Source organism: Chiloscyllium plagiosum, unplaced genomic scaffold, assembly GCF_037043375.1.
Source record: "Chiloscyllium plagiosum isolate Xiang-an unplaced genomic scaffold, Cpla_swu_hap1 HiC_scaffold_2, whole genome shotgun sequence".
Classification (NCBI taxonomy): Eukaryota; Metazoa; Chordata; class Chondrichthyes; order Orectolobiformes; family Hemiscylliidae; genus Chiloscyllium; species Chiloscyllium plagiosum.
The window spans coordinates 75,463,367-75,484,623 of NW_028270140.1; the positions used below are offsets into that span (position 1 = coordinate 75,463,367).

At 39.5% G+C, this 21,257-nt stretch overlaps 1 protein-coding gene across 5 annotated transcripts in view; it reads right to left on the bottom strand.

Annotated features, from left to right (window-relative positions):
• LOC122561056 (beta-1,3-galactosyl-O-glycosyl-glycoprotein beta-1,6-N-acetylglucosaminyltransferase-like) overlaps positions 1-20,213 on the bottom strand; it is a 123,506-nt gene extending 103,293 nt beyond the window's left edge. For 2 of the 5 annotated variants that reach the window (XM_043712424.2, XM_043712415.2), the window contains exons 1-2: positions 19,482-20,213; positions 1,518-1,591 (exon numbers count right to left, since the gene is read on the bottom strand). The gene's annotated coding sequence lies outside the window, so the exon portion shown is untranslated. Of the gene's footprint in view, positions 1-1,517; positions 1,592-2,833; positions 2,853-19,481 lie in introns of those variants that run through there. The other 3 variants (XM_043712431.2, XM_043712405.2, XM_087997816.1) reach the window with 2 other exon arrangements.
• Positions 20,214-21,257: the final 1,044 nt, after the last annotated feature.

The window sequence follows — 21,257 nt, forward strand, 5'->3', positions numbered from 1 at the left end:
TCCAGCCTGTTTACTTGCTCTGTCAATGCACACTTACTCTGAGTCTGCCTGGATGCTCATAGTTTCCTTTCCTTTGTGTACTTTGTCCCCTCAGCCAGAAATATGAGGCTCATATTACTTGTGTTATTGTTTAGTGCAGAAACAATGGAAGGAAGTTTGTCACAGTTATCAATGGGTCTCAGTCAAGTCAACGGAGAAAGGCAAAAACATGTAAGATTTAGCTTATAATGTTTCTATGCATGGACCCAAATCTTGCTAGAAAATTAATTTCAATATCAACAGTCACTTTTCATGTTTCTAAACACACAACAGCCAGAAAATCCTCTTTGTAATACTGTACTTGAATTTGCTCTCTCCCACAAAGGATAAAAATCAAATACTGAACACCTCCAACTTAAATTAATGACAATTCAGCCAGATGTAAATAATCAGCTTAGTACTTTGTCTTCATAGGGGCACATATTCACAGAAATATTGCTTATTAGCTTTTTGAGCTAATATACCCCCTTAAAACACCCCTTGTTTCAGTGCTACAAGTTTTAAAGGTGAGCATGTATGAATCAAAAACTGCAGGCCTTCTAAATGCAGTGTATTTACCTAGGTTTAGACACAATATGTGCTTTAATTCTCAAATCATATCTCATTGCCAAAATGTTTGTTGATGCACTGAAACTGTTCTATGATAAACAAGCAGACATTTATCTATAAATTCTTAAATCAGCCAGTAGAATTCTTTAAATGACCAAGATACATTAAGCTTTAACAAATCAAAAAGCTTGATGTGTTTATTTTGACTAAATATTTAACACTAAAAAAGTAGTTCTCTTAACCCCATCACCTCTCAGCTACATCCTACACCTTTTCTGTGTTGTGTAAAATTCCACTTTTGAGTCATTTCTGCCCTCTTGTGAAATAGAATATTTTAAAGATTTTCAGAATGCTTAATGGTGTTTCTTCCAAACAAAAGACATGTAAATAATACTCCAACTGTCAACACAGGATATAATACTCTTCTGACAGGAGGCTTTGTTCCTATTTATAGTGAATATTTTCCAACACCTGGGGATGGTTTACAAGGCTGCAAAGTAAACTCAACAGTATGTCTTACAACACCAAACTATTTGTGCATCAGTGTCCTACAGATTCGGTTTGTACCATTTTACATTATATCTGTCATTTTTCCAACAGTTGGTTCATATTCAAATTCCATTCAAGCTAATGTAGCGACTATTTCAGATTTTTCTTTTGTCATGGGCCAAACCAAATTCCCTCAAAATATAACAAAGGCATAACCTCGACCCTAACTTTTTATTTTATTTAAAGGAAGTGTAAGGTGCTACATTCCAAATATGATTCAGTTGGTCCACCGTTGCTTTATTCTTGCAACACAGTGAAAATACGAACAAAATAAAAGAATTGGCATAACTTTAACTCCATTAAAATACTTAATTAAATAATACATTATGTATTACTAATCAGCAACTGTTCCAATATAGCAGCATCCCATAAACACTTACTTGGGCAAAGGCGAATTCAGCAAAACAGAATCTCCTTGTGCGTTATTTCCTTTCCAGTCCAGGAGAAAGGAACTCTGAAACAAACAATATAGTAGCAGAGGAGGACTCAAGCTTTTTTTCTGAAGCAGAGAGAGATCTACATCGATCAGCTTCAACAGCCATCTCCAAACCCCAACTGAAAACAAAACTAAAACTCTAGGTCTGTGTGCGCCTGACTCCACCTACTCAAAAAAGCTCTGGGAGCTCAAAGCTGTTGCTTCTGAAGCAAACATTCCAACACCACTGTGGTAATACCTCTTTGCAGAGAAACAGCACAGAACAAGTCTCTCTTAAAGGCACAGTACCATCACAGTTTATTCATTAGGGGGTCACCTTGGTATCTTACATTTATGAAAAAGCTATGCAAATTATGGCGAGTTGATTCATACCATCCTCAGATCTGTTTTTCATTGTTTGAACTCTGTGGACAATGAGGCTAAATAGCAGTACTTGAAAGAAGGATTTGTTGTGACTGCTAGAGTGGTATCAGGAAGAATTCTATCAAGGTGGCTTAATTTACCAGAGTGGTACCACAGATTTATAATATGAGGTGGAGAGAACGAGAGACAATCTGCAACCCCAGGAGAAAGAGAACTTGCCAGCTTGCTTGAATAAAATCGTCATGGAAAAAAAATCATCATGGGTGGCACGGTGGCACGATGGTTTTCACTGCTGCCTCACAGTGCCAGAGACCCGGGTTCAATTCTCACCTCAGGCAACTGTTTATGTGGAGTTTGCTCCGGTGTCTGCGTGGGTTTGCTCCGGTTTCGTCCCACAGTCCAAAAATGTCCAGGTTAGGTGAATTGGCCATGCTAAATTGCCCGTAGTGTTAGGTGAAAGGGTAAATGTAGGGGAATGGGTCTGGGTGGGTTGCTCTTTGGAGGGTCGGTGTGGGCTTGTTGGGCCGAAGGGCCTGTTTCCACACTGTAAGTAATCTAATCTAAAAACAAATAATGTTTACCATCATGGGACAGAGCATTGCTGAGATTAGAGTCACTAGTGACACTGCATGACTCGATGATGGGGGCATTTGCATTCTTAATCTTTCTTCTGTCTTTTAGATTCTCCTTCATTCCACAATTTTGGGAATATGCTGGTGGCATACACGTAGACTTCTTACTTCATCCCTGGCCCAATCCTTTTTCAAAAGCCAGTGCATCTCTGATCAGTACAAGAAAATGAAAACATTGAATTTGAAGAGAAACCATCACTTGATCTTACCCTCATGGCCACTGTGACAAAAGATGAAAGGTATAGTGCACAGCAAAGAAGGTTACCTTAAAGTACAACTGGATCTTGAACAGATGGGCCAATGGGCCGAGGAGTGGCAGATGGAGTTTAATTTAGATAAATGTGAGGTGCTGCATTTTGGAAAGGCAAATCATGGCAGGACTTATATTGGTAAGATCCTGGAGAGTGTTGCGGAACAAAGAGATCTTAGAATGCAGGTTCATAGTTCCATGAAAGTACAGTCGCAGGTAGACAAGATAGTAAACAATGCGTTTGGTACACTTGCCTTTATTGGTCAGTGCATCAAGTATAGGATTTGGGAGGTCGTGTTGTGGCTGCACAGGACATTGGTTAGGCCACTTTTGGAATATTGTATGCAAATCTGGCCTCCATCCTGTAGGAAGAATGAAATTTGAAAGTGTTCAGAAAAGATTCACAAGGATGTTGCAAGGGTTGGAGGGCATGAGGTGTAGGGAGAGGCTGATTAGACTGGAGCTGTTTTCCCTGGAGAATCAAAGGCTGAGGGGTGAACTGATAGAGGTTTATAAAATCATGAGGGGCACGGATAGGGCAAATAGACTAGGTCTTTTCCCTGGGGTGAGGGAATCCAAAACTAGAGGGGATAGGTTTAGAGTGAGATGGGAAAAATTTAGGAGAGACCTAAGGGGCAACATTTTCACACAGAAGGTGTAAAGAATGAGCTGCTAGAGGAAGTGGTGGAGGCTGGTACAATTTCAACATTTACAAAGCATCTGGATGTATACATGGATAGGAAGGGTTTAGATGGATATGGGCCAAGTGCTGACAACAGGACTAGATTAGTTTAGGATATCTGGTTGACATGGATGAGTTGGACCGAAGGATCTGTTTCTGTACTGTATGTCTCTATGATGCTATGACTCTATGTATAAAATATTTTGGAGTCTTGTGTTTTAAAACACAAGCAGACAGATATTAACTTGTTCTGAGAAATTTTATTTTTAAAATAAATTTGGAAAGTAACCTAAACATATCAATTCTGAGAAGATATATGACAAGTGCCAAGCAGACCCCAGTGGTGTTAATCAATAAGATATTTATATTGTTGTGTTTATGACAAGCAGTGTAAACAGTTTAAGGCAATTATTTTTTTCTGACTCTGAGTTGAGATAGAAGAATGATTTCTCTAAATCTATGTCTCTGAAACAGACAGTATTGGAAACAAGTTGAACTTTGATGTGCTGCTTGTATCAAGACTTTTGCAAATTGTCTTCTACATTATTTAACTTAGTTTATTTATCTTTTTTTGTTTCAGAAACTTACATTCTGTTAATGAACATCTGCAGCTTTGTCAGAATGAGTTTCAGTGATTAAGCACCATGTTAACAAATCAACTAAAAAAATTAATTTATGATTTATTAAGCTAGGTTCAATTCTGGGATCTGACTTTACAGTAGTACCATCAGTTGGGATTATAGCGTCATCAATCAGAGATTTAAACAAGATATACCTTTGAGGCATAAGTGTAATTTATACAGGTAAGATAAACAGCATTATAAACAAAAAGCTACCATAGTACTGACTGTTATGCAAATCACTCCCTGGTTTGCACAGAATTAGAATATAACACATGAAACCTTTTCAGTCAAACCAGAAATGCAAAAGTTATGAACCTGTAGGAAAACCAGGGGGACTGCAGCAATTGCAAAATTTATTACTAAGATCAAGGGAGAAGTGTTTGCCAGTGTTTCCCTTATCAAACTGCAAATCCTGGTTGAATGTATCTATCCCAAAACCCAGTGTAATTTCAGAACTGGAAGATTTACAACTGACATGATTTCTCACTGAAGAGAAATGCCATGAAAAAAGAATATATCCGTAATAAACTATCTTCAAAGTTCTTACCAAAGTATTTGATCATGTGAGCAGGAATAGCCAATTTAATATAGAGGCCCTTACTATTTAAGTTTTATGTTTCTCATTTTTTTTAGTTTGGAATTTTGAGATAAGGTTAAGAGTTGGACTTTGAAAAATCACTTTTTTTAAAGGAGAAATGAATAAAGGCAGATGTTTGCTGTTGGGAACTGATTTAGAAAATGATGTAACGTAATTACTGATCTAAGGGCACTGTAAATAAAGTGGCACTGAGTTGTTGCTCAGTTTAGGTTGACAGCTGGTTGGCTGTTGAATTGGCGAATCAAGGCAGGAGTGATTCCTCCTGGGTTTCAGCGGGAGGCAGTGTGATTTTTAAAAACATCCGGAGGCATTTGCTCAATTTGCTGGATGACTGATCCAGAATGATACCAATAATGTGGGTTCAACTCCTGCATCAGCTGAGATTACGATGAAGGATGCTCCTTCTCAACCTCACCCAAGGCATGATGACCCTCAGGTTTAACCACCATCATCTCTCTTTCTCTTTCTCTCTCTCTCTCCCTCTAATGACAGAGAAGCTATTTGATCCATTATTTTACAAGCACCAGCAATCTGCCATTTGATGCTGAAATCAATATTCACACATCAAAAAAGTTGGAATTGTCGCATCTAAGCTGAGGAAAGAAGTATGGAACAATAGCAACCTGACTGAGGAAATCAAATTTATGGATTTACCAAGCCTGCATCCTCAGTTCACTCAACACCAGTGAGCACTCGAGTAACATATATTGGTCATAGAAAAGGCTAAACAGTTTCCACAATGCTGCTTCTATTGTGTATCCTCAATACTTTTTGACAGGACTAGGTTATCAGCTCAGAGACTCTGTAGTCTCCTTATTCCATAGCACACAGTCATTGCTAAGCCAGTGATGTCTGCTCTGTCAGCTATATTCATCAAATACATGATAAGCAAATGATGGAAGGGCATCTGTCTGATGAACTGGCCACTGAGTTACAATCTCCTGGAAATGGTAAGGTTCTAAAAAAGGTGACAGACATTGACACTAGCATCTGGAAGATAGTCAAGTGACAATGGTGTCCTCTGGAGGCTGACTATTTGGAAGGACATAGGAAGAGGCGAGTCAAAAGGAGGGCCCAGAGAGAATTGTTTTCAGCCCACCATCTTTCTCTGCAGCAAATGCAGCAGAAACCACCATGCAAGAATGGGGCTAATGAATCAGCTAACCAGTTGCCAAAAGAGTGAGGAGGAAGTGAAGGAAAAGGAGAGGAGACCACAGCATTGACTTATCTTTCTTGTTGAGACTGTACAATTAAATCATGAGTGACAAGAATAAGTTGAACTACAGTTCTCCATTCATCCATTCAATGCTTAACACAGCATTGGCCACCTGGGCAAAAACTATTGTGTTGATGAGAATGAAAGCTGCCACTTTGGAAAGATAGGGGAACTGTATATGGTGTATATGATCAAAGGAAAGGATGGCACACACTCCAGCTCACTGGAGGATGGGTCAGATACAAATTCTGCTATGGATGACTCAGATAAAGACTTTAAAGTATCACAGTACAGAAGGCTGAAAAATGTACATAAATAAAAAACACAACTTCCATTGGAAAATAAACAGTTTCATCAAAGGTCTCACTGCTCTCTTGGAAATCCAGACTGCTAAGTTTGTGGGTCTGGATATGAATAGCGAAGATAGCTGCTTGATAGCACACCAATCCAACATGAAGGGAATGTTGGTGAATGTAGTTCAAGTTACTGTTGTCATTCATGATTAAGCTGTACAGTCCTGGCAGGAAGGATGTGTCAATGCTATAACTTTTTCCATTTCTGCCTTACTTCCCTAGCAGCCAGTTCTGTTCAGCATATTTTACTTGGTTCTCTCAGTCACATTTAATTCCTGTCTGACCAAAGATCCCAATGAAATTATTTACCCAACAGAATATTTTCTGGTACATAAAAGGTGCTGTGAAACCACCCAGATTATTCTGAGTACACAATGACCTGGGTTATTGGTTTATCGATCGTCAAATCAGGATCTTGTACCAGGATCTCCCAGAAAATCCAATACAATTGAGCAAGTCTGAGGACTTTGAAGAAGCTTAATAAGGTTAAGCATTGGCAATAGTTAAAGTATAGAGTAAAGGAAATTGTATCTCAACTCTGCATATAGCTACTGAGCATGTGCAAAAGGAAACTATGTCATAGTGATACCAGATCGCAGGGAACTGGGGCCTTCTGTAATGCTCCAAGTAAGATGTGCTTTTTCATTATCATTAGAATGTAGTTACATTCAGTAAAACATGTTGCTGTTCACACACAAGAGTGCAGATCTCACATCACCACTGGAAGGAAATCATGAAATCAAGAAAAGTATGTAAATTATGAGAATAATAGTTATGGTTATAACATTAGCTATAGTATGGATAAAATCAAAAACATATTATACATAATAATATGTCTGTATAAGTTAAAACATTTTTTTCACCATGTTGAAGCTATTGTATTAAAGTATTTGTTGCTGTAGTCAGGGATGGGTAAAGTCCTTAACACATGGAGCTGAGGTTAAGGTAAACAAGTTTGCCTGGGTTTTGTAACCATCCGTAAAAGAATAGTGCTCTCCACTTACTTTACTGACAACTGCCTGCAGCTTCTCAATGGAGACTAGCTGCCAGCAAACATTTGATTCTGTGTGATATCATATCTAGTGGATTTGTGGCATCTGTGAGCAGAGTAATCAATAGTGTGGTTCTGCAACTAATCAAACTGAAAAATTGCCAGTGACATATACAGAGTCTAAACAAGGAAGTATGAAGTATAATGTTCGATTAATTGTAAAATCATGTACAGAAAATGAAATGAAGCGGAAGAAGGAAAATAGTGATTAGAAGTAAAACCAAAACAAACAATTTTTAATTTTAACATCTTCCACATTAATTGAAATCTGAAGGAATAAGATTCCAGACTTATTAAATGAAATTTTTGGAGCCATTGAAGTGGTTTGACAGCAATTAGATTTTTTATCATGCCATTAAAGATTCACTTAAACCTGAATGCATTCATGCTAACCTATTCTGCTGTAACCTCACAACCCTAACATGGATTTCAATCTTTTTGATGAGAGACCAGTGTTGCAAAGCTTTTGGAGGAGTACAGCAATTTATACCACAACCTCTGCAGGTTTTCATGAGTATGTGCAAACGCCAGAACTGGCTTCCTGAATTACCGTAAAACATGCCATGCCTTTATTTGGCAGATTTTATATATATATATATATATATATATATATAAAATTAAATACAAGTCAACATTGATTAAATGGGGAGCTGATGTTTTAATGTGACCGATATGTTCTACTTGGGTTGGAAATGTTATTTTCTAATTGTGATGTTGATTTTGCCCTTGTCCAAAAGACAGTCCAAATATTAAATCCAACAAAAGAGTGGAATTAAGAGTGTAATGATGACCATGAAACCATTGTCGATTTTTGGAAAAAAAACACACTGGTTCACTAATGTCCTTTAGGGAAAGAAATCTGCCGTCCTTAACTGTGGATCAGGCCAGACCACCTCAAAACATTTCAAGAAACTAGCCCAGACACTAACTTTGCTAGTCGTTTAAGCAGGTGTACAGTGGATATTCAGGGAGTGATGCAGCTGGCCCAATGACTTAGTTTTAAACAAAACAGAATTTATTTGCAAGGTTACCAAATGAAGCACAAACAAAAGAGAACAGAATATAGAACAACTTAACCTATCCAAAAACCTAACAGATTATCCCAATTTAATGATGCTGTTCCAAATTCCTTCAACAATTCCCATAAGCACCCCTTGGCACAAAAGGTAAAATCAAACACAGGATCTTACAGGAGAGAGAGAGAGGGATGGCAGAGATTCAGCATGGAGCACGTTCATTCATGTAACTGTTTTTAGACCAGCAGTTTCAAACCTGACTAACTTTTCTCTGAACAGCCAGACTGCTAAAACCTAAAGCCAAACACTACAAAACCAAACCAGAGAAATGCTGATCTGGGAGAACTCGCCACTCCCCTTTCATTATATAAGTGTTCTTTTTAATTTGAAAGCCTTTTTCCTGAGGCAGTATCTGTTACCAAAAATCAAATTAGCCTTAAAACCCATCCAAGCCAGACCTCTTGGCAGCTCTGCCTCATACAACACTTTTGAAAAAAGCCAAGGGCAACATAACATTGTTAAAGAAGCAGCATCATCACACCTGGTCTGGCCTACATGTAACTCCAGACTCACAGAATGTGGCTGACTCTTAACTGCCTTGTAGGGCAATTAGGGATGGGCAATAAATGCTGGCCTGGCCCATGATGCCCACATCCCATGCATGAATAAAGAAGAAGTCATTTTCTAATCACTAGTAAAACGTAAACATTGGTCATTGTAATAAAAGACTCATTCTGTGTCTGTCATTTGATAAGAGACTAAGTAGAAACATGCAATTGAATCCTGGATTATCTTTCCAAGTACTCATTTTATGTGTTTTCTCCCAGAAAGTCTCATCTTTATCTCAGTTCAATCTTCTTTGCAAATTAATATTGTCATAATGTTGGTCTTTTTTGCAATGTTATGATGCGCTTAAGTATTTTCTCCAGAGAAGGGGTAATTGACCAGGCTCCAACGAGGCTGGATTTGCAAGGTTTATTGGGCCCTTTTTGTTTACCCCTAACAGGTAATGCCTCAAGCCTAGGACGTTCATGTCTTTAAAAAACTGGTAAAATCAAAGGGGAGTGGCCAGCTAGCTATGTAGCTAGAGTCAGAGGGTCATTGAGATGATCAACACAGAAACAGACCCTTCAGTCCAACTCGTCTATGCTGTCAGATATTCCAACCCAGTCTAGTCCCACCTGGCAGCGTCCAGCCCACATCCCTCCAAACCCTTCCTATTCATATCCCCATCCAGATGCCTTTTAAATGTTACAATTGTACTAGCTTTCGCCACTTCCTCTGGCTGCTCATTCCATACTCATACCACTGTCTGCGTGAAAAAGTTGCCCCTTAGGTCTATTTTATATCTTTCCTCTCTCACTCTAGACCTATGCCCTCTAGTTCTGGACTCCTCCACCCATGGAAAAGATTTTGTCTATTTATCCTATCCATGCTCCTCATGATATTATAAACCTCTATAAGGTCACCCCTCAGCCTCCGACGCTCTCGGGAAAACAGCCCCAGTCGATTCAACCTCTCCCCATAGCTCAAACCCTCCAACCCTGGCAACATCCTTGTAAATCTTTTCTGAACTCTTTCTAGTTTCACAACATCTTTCCGATAGGAAGGAGACCAGAATTGCATGCAATACTTCAAAAGTGGCCTAACAAAGTCCTGTACAGCCACAACATGACCTCCCAACTCTTGTATTCAATACTCTCACCAATAAAGGAAAGCATACCACATGCCTTCTTTACTATTCTATTTACCTGCAACTCTACTTTCAAGGAGCTATGAACCAGCATTCCAAAGTCTCTTTGTTCAGCAACACTCCCGAGGACCTTACCATTAAGTGTATAAATCCTGCTAAGATTTGCTTTCCCAAAATGCAGCACCTCACAGATACTTAAATTAAACACCATCTGCCACTCCTCAGCCCATTGGCCCATCTGATCAAGATCCTATTGTAATCTGAGGTTACCTTCTTTGCTGTCCACCACATCTGCAAACTTACTAACTATACCTCTTATGCTCACATCCAAATCATCTATATAAATGACAAAAATTAGGGGACCCCACTACCGATCCTTGTGGCACTCCACTGGTCACAGACCTCCAGTCTGAAAAACAATCCTCCATCTTCTACTTTTGAGCCAGTTCTGCATCCAAATGGCTAGTTCTTCCTGTATTCCATGAGATCTAACCTTGCTCACCAGTCTTCCATGGGGAACCTTGTTGAATACCTTACTGAAATCCATATAGATCACGTCTACTGCTCTGCCCTCATCAATCCTCTTTGCTACTTCTTCAAAAAACTCAATCAAGTTTGTGAGACATGATTTCCCATGCACAAAGCATGTTGACTATCCCTAATCAGTCCTTGCCTTTCCAAATACATGTACATCCTGTCCCTCAGGATTCCCTCCAACAACTTGCCCACCACCGACGTCAGGCTCACTCGTCCATAGTTCCCTGGCTTGTCCTTACCACCTTTATTAAACACTGACACCATGTTACCCAACCTGGAGTCTCCTGGCACCTCACCTGTGACTATCAATGATACAAATATCACAGCAAGAGGTCCAGCAATCACTTCCCTGGCTTTCCACAGAGTTCTAGGATATATCTGATAAGGTCTTGGGGATTTATCCACTTTTATGCGTTTCAAGACATCCAGCACTTCCACTGTCACCATCTATTTCCCTATATTGTATATCTTCCATATCCTTTTCCACAGTAAACACTGATGCAAAGTACTCATTTAGTATCTCCCCCATCTCCTGTGGCTCCACACAAAGGTCATCTTTCTGATCTTTGAGGGGCCCTAGTTACCCTTTTGCCCTTAATGTATTTGTAAAAACCCTTTGGATTCTCCTTAAGTCTATTTGCCAAAGCTTTCTCATATTGCTTTTTTGTCTGCCTGATTTCCCTCTTAAGTATATACCTACTGCCTTTATACTCTTCAAAGGATTCACTCGATCTATCCTGTCTATACCTGACATATGCTTCCTTATTTTTCTTAACCAAACCCTCAATTTCTCTAGTCATCCAGCATTCCCTACACTTACCAGCTTTTCCTTTCACCCTATCAGGAATATACTGTCTCTGGACTCTCGTTATCAAATTTCTGAAGGCGTCCCATTTTCCAACAGTCCCTTTATCTGCCCCCAATCAGCTTTTGAAAGTTCATGCCTAATACCGTCAAAATTAGCCTTCCTCCAATGGAGACTGCATCCCAGATCACATTCTCCAAGAAAACCTTCAACTCCCCACGGGTCTCCTCGTCGATTAAGCCTGAGATGCGCTTGACCCCACTATGCTGATAAAAACAATGACTGCAGATGCTGGAAACCAGATTCTGGATCAGTGGTGCTGGAAGAGCACAGCAATTCAGGCAGCATCCGAGGACAGGCAAAATCGACGTTTCGGGCAAAAGCCCTTCATCAGGAATAAAGGCAGAGAGCCTGAAGCGTGGAGAGATAAGCTAGAGGAGGGTGGGGGTGGGGAGAGAGTAGCATAGAGTACAATAGGTCAGTGGGGAAGGAGATGAAGGTGATAGGTCAGGGAGGAGAGGGTGGAGTGGATAGGTGGAAAAGGAGCTGGGCAGAACGCCTCATCTTCCGCCTCGGAACACTTCAACCCCAGGGCACCAATGTGGATTTCAACAGTTTCCTCATTTCCCTTCCCCCACCTCATCCTAGTTTCTAACCTCCAGCAACTCGATCCCCTCACTTGTCCGGACTTGTCCGACCTGCCCAGCTCCTTTTCCACCTATCCACTCCACCCTCTCCTCCCTGACCTATCACCTTCATCTCCTTCCCCACTGACCTATTGTACTCTATGCTACTCTCTCCCCACCCCCACCCTCCTCTAGCTTATCTCTCCACGCTTCAGGCTCTCTGCCTTTATTCCTGATGAAGGGCTTTTGCCCGAAACGTCGATTTTGCCTGTCCTCGGATGCTGCCTGAATTGCTGTGCTCTTCCAGCACCACTGATCCAGAACCCACTATGCTGAGCCAGGCGCCGGATGGCTGGTTTTGTGATTACCTGGATGTTATCACGGAGCACTTTGTGGCACCACTTTGATCCACCTTTCTCCAGACCTTTGCCTCCTTTGCCTCTTCTCGACATCACGCCTCTTCACTAGCCTTCGTTTGATTCAGTTCCATAGCAGTGTGTGTGAAAAAAGACTGCTGGAGCAAGTCCAGCCAGGTACTCTCTCTGTCTCTCTCTCTCTTTCAAGACTGTAAGCCCTAGTTTGTTTCATTTATACTGTTTGTGCTAAGGGATGTGTTTATTGGGATGGTTGCAATTATTTCCAGAATAATTAAGTCAGGATAGTCTGTCGGGTTATTGGATAGGATAAGTTATCCGGTATTCTATTTTCTGTTCTTCGTGTTTCAATCAGTAATTTTGTAAATAAATGCTGTTTGTTTAAAATTTGGCAGTCAGATCAGCTAATTCACACCAGGAATATCCACTATACACTTACCAAAACAAATAGCAAAAGTTATGGTCTGGGCTACCTGCTTAAAAATGTTTTGAGGGGTCAGGCCTGGTCCATAACAATATATATTGCAAACAAAATTGGAAATGTATTTGTTGTTAGGTAATTTACAGACAAGTTGGCCACTATATTAGAATTGTTAACATGTAATTTTCTTTTTAAAAGTGACTTTGTGGTAAAAAGGTCAAAGAACTAAAATTAGGATGGTTGAGAGAAAACAAGGACAGAATGTGCTGCTTAGATAAGAAGTCCCCAGTCTTGTGGACGCGCATAAATAATACATCCCTCAGCATGTGTTGTTTTGTGGTAAAGTCATTGACATCTGGAGATTCAAGATTATTGGCAATTACAGCAAAGAAAGCTCAACATTATAAATTTTAAATCTAAAATTTAATAGACATACTGGTTTGAAAAAACTCAATCTTTTGCAACATTGAAAGCTTAGCAGATTCAGACCTGGTTATTATTTGGGTGCAAGACTACTTAAGAATACCAGGTGCAATAGGTATCTAAACTATCACTCTCCATTTGTTTCCTTAAAGACTAGAATTTAACATAGAAAATGGAAATACAGCCAGCATGTTTTAATAAAAGGAAAGAACACTAAATGAAATTGCTGACAACAACAAAAGATGCAATTTTAAAGGTATTATGTCATCTCTTATGCCACTACTATAGGGAATCAGAAACAGTTGCAGTTAGTGCATCAGAGAAAGTTTGGAATACAAGATATAATAATATACCTAACATACATTTAGAAAGGCAGGATCAGGAAATTATCCTGGAAATTCAGCTCAGAGAAGACGGTTCAGGTCTGAAATAATTGCAGCATAAAGTTATTTAGAAGTTACAAAATGTATATCTGACAATGGCTGCATTGACAAAAATATTGATAGGCACAGGAGCTTATTCTATGCAATTTTAATAAAATAATGGAATCTATGCAATAGTTAATAAAGGCAGCACAGAAAAGAAAGAACTAAAAGAGAAAAAATATTGCTAAAGAACAAAAGAGAGTCAAGATAAGTTAAAAAAATGCTCAAGTATATTTTCATCAATCTAAAAAGAATCACCATGAGTAGCAGATATAATGATTTAGATTGGTATCATCTTCTCCACACTTGTAGAGGAAGAATGCATAGTTTACGTGATACACTTGTTGAACATGTGTATAAGTGTGACCCTACCTCTTAACTCAGCATCTGAAGTTTTGGTTTTCTAAATTATATCAACTACCCTCACTGCACATTTTAGGAACAGTATCTTCTCTGTTATTTGGATAACAGGTGAAGAAATTGCAACATTATAAATTTTAAATCTAAAATTTAATAGCCACACTAGTCTGAAATAACTCTATCTTGTGTAACTTCGAAAGCTAAATAGGTTCAGACTTGCTTAGTATTTGGATGCAAAACTGCTTAAGAATACCAAGTGCAATAGGTAACTAAACTTAGGATCTTAAAAAAAAGTGGCTGATGAGACATTAAGTGCATTGATGCTATTTCACAAAATTGTCTAGCTTCTGGAAAAGTTACTTCAGACAGGAATGGAGCAAATATAAGCCCACTTTTCAAGAAGGGAGACAGAAAAAGAAAATCCGGGGGCCGGTTAGTTTGACAATTGGCATGAAGAAGATCTTAGAATTAATCAGTAAAGAGATATAGACCATTCAGCATGATTTTGCAAAAACTAAATCATATTAAGCTAATTTATTGGTGTTCATTAAGGACAAAGGGAAGCCTGTAAAAATGTTACACTTGAATTTTCAAAAGGCAATTGATAAGTTGCCACATCAAAGATCATTGTAAAAACTAAAAGCTCATTGTATCTGGGGCAACATTAGTTTGGATAAAATATTGCCTGTCTGGCAGAAAAGAACACTTTTTTTCTCATTCATTCATAGAATAGAGGTTTTGTTGGCTGTGCTAGAATTTATTATCTAACTTGAATTGCTCTTAAAAAGCTGGTAGTAAGCAGACTTCTTGAACTTCTGCAGTCTATTTGCAGTAGGAAGACCTACAATGCTGTTAGGGAGTTCCAAATTTTGATCCAGCAACACTGAAGAAACAGTGACATATTTTCAAGTCAGCATGTTGAGTGGCTTAGAGGGGAACTTGCAGGTGGTGGTGTTACCTTGTCTCAGCTGCCCTTGTCCTTTTCAACAGTAATAGCAATGGTTTAGAAAGTGCTGTTTAAGATTTAATAAGCCTTGGTGAATTTCTACAATATATCTTATAGATAGTACACCCTTCTGTTTATTGTGTGTCACTGGTGGAGGGATGTGAATACTTGTGGATATGTTGCCACAAGTATGTATTGCCTGGATGTTGTCAAGCTTATTGGTTGTTGTTGGAGCTGCATTCATCCAGGCAAGTGGACAGTCTTCCATCAGACCCCTGACATGTACTTAGTAGATCATGGACATGCTGTGTAGAATCAAGAGGTGAATTACTCACCACAGAATTCCCAAACTCTAATCTGCCATAGTACCATATTTAGCTAGTTCAGTCCAATTTCTGGTCAATGGTTACACAAGGATGTTGATAATCAGAATTCAGTAATGGTAATGTCATTGAATGTCAATGAGTGATGGTTAGATTGTCTTTTATCGGAAGTATTCATTGCCTGGCACTTGGGTGGTGCAAATGTTTTTTTTAGATTAGATTAGATTATTTACAGTGTGGAAACAGGCCCTTCGGCCCAACAAGTCCACACTGACCCGCCGAAGCGCAACCCACCCATACCCCTACATTTACCCCTTTACCTAACACCATGGGCAATTTAGCATGGCCAATTCACCTGACCTGCACATCTTTGGACTGTGGGAGGAAACCGGAGCACCCGGAGGAAACCCATGCAGACACGGGGAGAATGTGCAAACTCCACACAGTCAGTCGCCTGAGTCGGGAATTGAACCCGGATCTCTGACGCTGTGAGGCAGCAGTGCTAATCACTGTGCCACCGTGCTGCCTACTTGTTACTTGTTACTTGCCACTTGTTAACCCAAGCCTGTATATTGCCCAGATGTTGCTGCAATATGCATAAATGGGTCTTTTTCTGATTGAAAAGTGGAGTTCCATCGGATCCTGGACCTCAGCTTTTTTTTTAATATATTTCAGTTATTTAGACAAGGGGAGAGCCATGGTAGTTATATTTGCACATGACATAAAGAAAGAGAAGAAAGTATGTAGTAAAGAGGACATAAGTAGGTTACAGACAGACATAGACAGGATAAGTGTGTGAATAAAAAAAACTGACAGAAGGGGTATAGTATGGAAAAATGTGAAGAGTTTTGCTGAAATGGATGAATGGCTGAACAATTCTGAGGTGCACAGAGATCTGGGTGCTTTTGTGTTTTGGGACAGTGAATAAAGTTATTTAAGAAGGCTAATGAAATGTGATTCTTTTCTATGATTAGATTACATTACTTACAGTGTGGAAACAGGCCCTTCGGCCCAACAAGTCCACACTGACCCGCCGAAGTGCAACCTACCCAGATCCATTCCCCTACATTTACCCCTTCACCTAACACTATGGGCAATTCAGCATGGCTAATTCACCTAACCTGCACATTTTTGGACTGTGGGGGGAAATCCACCCAGACACGGGGAGAATGTGCAAACCCACACAGTCAGTTGCCTGAGGCGGGAATTGAACCCAGGTCTGCTGGCGCTGTGAGATAGCAGTGGTAACCACTGTGCCGCCCATGATAGTCATTGAACATAAATATATGGATGTTAGGCAGTTTTGCTTCTGTTATACATGGCAGTGAGGCAACCACACCTCAAGAACTGTGGAGTTTTGATATACTTGTGTAAGGAAGGATTGAAATTTATTGGAGATAATTTAGACAAGGTTACTAGATTGATACCTGGAATGAGTGAGCTGTCTCATGAGGAAAAGTTGAACAGACTGATCTTTTTATCCATTGGAGTTTGGTGACTTGATTGAAGTACATTAGAACTCAAGTAACAGCAAAATAGTGCAGTTGTTGGAAAGAAAAACAAAAAGTGCTGGAAACATTCATCAACAACTGTGAAGAGAGAAACAGAGTTAATATTTCACGTCCAATATGACTCCTCTTCAGAGCTCAGTTATGAAGTTCTTCTTCAGGACGTCTTCAGAGTTTTCTTCAAAATTCAGTTCTGAAGTTATTTTGGGATAGAAACATTAACTTTGCTTCTCTCTTCACACATGCTACCAGATCTGCTAAGCTTCTCCAGCATTTTCTGTTTTTGTTTAAAACATTTAAGATCCTGAACAGTCTTGACAAAGTGGGCATGAAAGGAAAGTTTCCTCTTGTGAATAAGTCCAGAACTAAGGTCCTGTATTTAAAGATTAGGTGACTTCCTTATATGACAGAGATGGAGAGATTTTTTTTCCTCTCAGAGGGTCATGTAATTTTATAACTCAGCCTCAGAAGGCAATGAACGTAGAACTGTTGAATATTTATAAGTCACTCACGGCAACATTGAGTACCACATCCTTGCAAGACACTATATTTCAATAATTTCTCTTGACAGGCAGTGGCATCTCTTTTGTGTATGTGAAGAAATTTACAACAAATTCAGCGACTAAACATGACTCATTCTTCACAAAATCTCAAAAGAGTATCTGTATTTGCATAACCTGACGTCTGATACTTATTATGCTGATAGCTAATTTTATTGTTTGATTATCTTTTCTCAAAGACCACTTTTACTATGCATAGTAATTTCCCGGTGTCAGATTTATTATTCCTGATCCCTTCCGTAAATAACTTGATATTTTCACAAGTCAATTCCTTTTATTCAAGGAGACTTTGCTTCCTCTTACTATCAGCAATGGAAAGAAACAGGATTAACCATCATATTTCACGCAATTATTAGTTAATCAATACTAGAATATGATTATTGGAAATAACGTGTCAGCTTTACACCAATTTTGCTAGGAAATATCACTGAGAGACTTCTGTACTCTCCGTCGGACACTGCTACAGTTGTACAAACACGATAGTAAGCTTTGCTTCTCTGCCTTTTTTAGCTTTAGCTGCTGGAATTATTTTATCACAATGTTTACATATCTATCGCATGTAAATTCAAGGACTTCAAGGCTCGATAGCTAACTTTAGACCCACCATGAATTGACAGGCAAGAGGGACAAGGGTTATGGTTGGGAAAAACTCAGCAGGTCCGGCAAGGTGAAAGGTCGACCCAAAAAATTAAGTGATTTCTCTCCATTCATGCTGCCAGACCTTCTGAGCTTTTCCAGCAATTTATGGGGTTTTTTTTTGTTTTTGATTTTCAGCTTCCACAGTTCTTTCGGTTCTTATTCCGATCGTTCACAATTTAATGGCAGGGCAGATTCCAAACGCTGAATAGCCTACTGCTGTCTTCATGGACCTTGGACTTCATTCTGATGTCATGCTGCTGTAACCCTGAGCTTTATAGTAACCTGGACCATTATAGTTTTCTCCTAAATGCGTTTGAAGTTATGACCACGATACAGTGGACGAGTCTATGAGGTGTATACTTTCGGCGTGAGAGGCTAATGGGCCGAAGGGCCTCTCCGGCACTTCTACGAAATGCTTGAAAGGCAGAAGCGAATTGTGAACTATAATGCCCATCATATATTAAAAAAACTGCGTTTGGATTTAAATTAGATCCTGGCAACTTCAATGCCCGGCTAAATATCGAGAGGATGAGGCGAGCTGTGAGACCATGATAGGTAATGAAGCGTTGTCCTGTGAAAGAAATCCAACCCGTCAGCATACCCAACAAGCTGGAAATGTCATCATTCCTCAAAGTCATTCACTCCATGGAAGAACTGCTTGGAACCCAATAAAGAAATCAATAGCAGAAAATGTGACACTACTTCAGGACATCTTACACCCATCTACAGCAGAGGTCAGGAGTACATGGGAACAGTTAAAAGCAAACATCCACGCTTTTAATAATTGCCGATTCTACATGTATTTTCACATTGCTGTTAGCAGAAGAATTTGAATTGATTGGCTTAATATACTTTGCATATTATCCTGGCGTGATACTATTGAAAGGATCTTCCTCGAATGCACTCTGCCTTTAGATCTGAAACTAGTGGATGGCATTACCAGTGTCTATTGTAAGACGGCTATTGTCCTTCGAATGTCATAACTGCTACCGACAGGCAAAGATTTTCATTCATTTCATCCATCTAGATACAGTATTTGTGTGATTCATTTCTAATAAAATTAGATTCCATTTGGTGACAAAATCCTCTTCCTTAAAACTCATCAATTTTTCTTGCTCCACTGTTCAGGCCACCAACAGAGTCAATACAGTTTAGTCAAACACAACGAGCTGCTGTAACAGTTTTGCAAGACATGAACTAAATATCTAGTTAATTTATATTTCCTGCAACTCTGTTCAGCAGCTCTGTGTAATAAGTTCACTTTTAAAGAAACATGTTAAAATGGAACCAATGTCAGGAAACTGCATCAAAACACGTAGAACAAAGCATGCCTGTGTATTTTGTAAGCGTTTTTACTGTGCTCCTTGGATGCAAAGCTTAAACGTACAATGAAAACTAAATTTTTCAGGGAGAATTCGAATCTCAAGTTTCGGTAGCAACACGTAAAGTTTAAAAACCGATCTGAAAGAGTAAATTTAACTCACAGTCAAATCAATGCCCAGGCAATGTTGGAGCTCCTTGCGTCTTCGCGGTCAGGTCGAGACGGCAGCAGCATGTTGTTCCTGTTGGCTTCTGTGTCAGGCTGTTGCCGAGAGCTCAGTGAAACTGCGGCTGCGAAGCTGACTAGCTGGGAGAATGGAGAATACTGGCTACGACATGACCTTGCATCTGCGACTGCTCTTTTATTGTAGGGCGTGGGGACTCTTCGTCTCTCTTTGATAGGGCTCTTTTTGCAGTTCTTTCCTAACCCAAGTCGACTGTCTGTTGAATTCCGGCTGAGTGACGGCGATCAGTCAGCGAAACCATATCCTCTTCTCACTTTCCAGTTCACTGTCGCTGCCGTTGATTTCCATCGGCGGGTGTGGGCGCCCCCTACCGCCCTCAGACTCCTCGCAGCAGCATCAGTAATGTAATTGCAGTGGAAATAAGAGAAGTTGCCATAGCACAATCCCGATATCAACCGTAAAGAGGAAGTCAGTTTCCCTTGATGACGATGAGTTAGCACGACCCACCTCGAGAAGCACACAAATATACTATGACGCATGATTTCGCATTTTACCTGACAGTGTTTGGCAAAGAGAACAGCTAATTCAGAGCTGCACTGAAAAAAAATCTTTTCACCTTTGATCGTGATTGCAATAGGATTTTAGCATTGGCTGGGATTTGCACTTTATGATGGTGCACGGCTGACTTTTGCAGCTTTGCGAAACTGTCGGCGACTGGTAGAGACAAATGGCATAAGGACATTCTCTTCGAATTAATTCTAGCCGTTTCCTGAATTACAGCAAAATTTGGCGCGATTGGACTGGGCAACAGTCCCAGCTCAAATCAATGAATCAATGAATCTCCTAAGTGCATGAGGAGTTCACAGCATTTCCAACAGTGTACATCACGCCCCGCCTTAGACCATAGATGGCAGATTTTCAAACTGTGGCCATACAATCCAGATCAGAAAATAGTTATTGTATTTATTCACCCAGTTCCCAAGCCCTTCTAAATCTTTATTTTCCATCATCCCGCTATTCAATTTAATTTTGCATGTTGACATTGTTTCTGCCTTCAACAGTGAATTGCACAACTCACAACTGTGGGTAAAGCTATTTCTCCTGCCCTCTTCTTATTTTCTTACATATTATCACATGGGATTGGCTCTCCTTCTAGACTCACCAACTGTCAGAAACAGTTCGCTTGTATTTATGTGCCTCCTATCCGTTTCATCCTAAACTGACTATACCTAATCATCCTGTTATTCATGCAAGTATGATGAGAAAGCTTATTTATTCCTGTTCCTACACTTAATCTCTTAGCAAGATCCATTTGATTGATGCTGGTGTAATTCATTCATCCATGGCAAATGTTAGCCCTGAAATGCATTAAGCAATTTTAATATATTTTTAAAAAATACATCGAATCAATTAACATAGAATTCATCAAGTATAGCTTTATGTGTTTTTGTTCAAATACCCTGTGGTTAACAAATGTTCCTTATTTTATTTTCCATGTCCATACACAGAAATGTACCTATAAATTATATAAATTTATCATTAACACTGACATGTGGGAATGTTGGCACGCAGTTTAATATTACAAACTTGGTCATATATTATTCTGTAAATATTAGGGTCATTTTTAAGTGTCAGTTGCAATCTTTTAGAATTGAAGATGACATCTGTTAGGTGATGTGTGTCGTCAAATAACTAAGGAACACAACTTTGGATCCACAAGTTTCTCTGCAATAGGGGCATGTTGCTGTGTGCAGA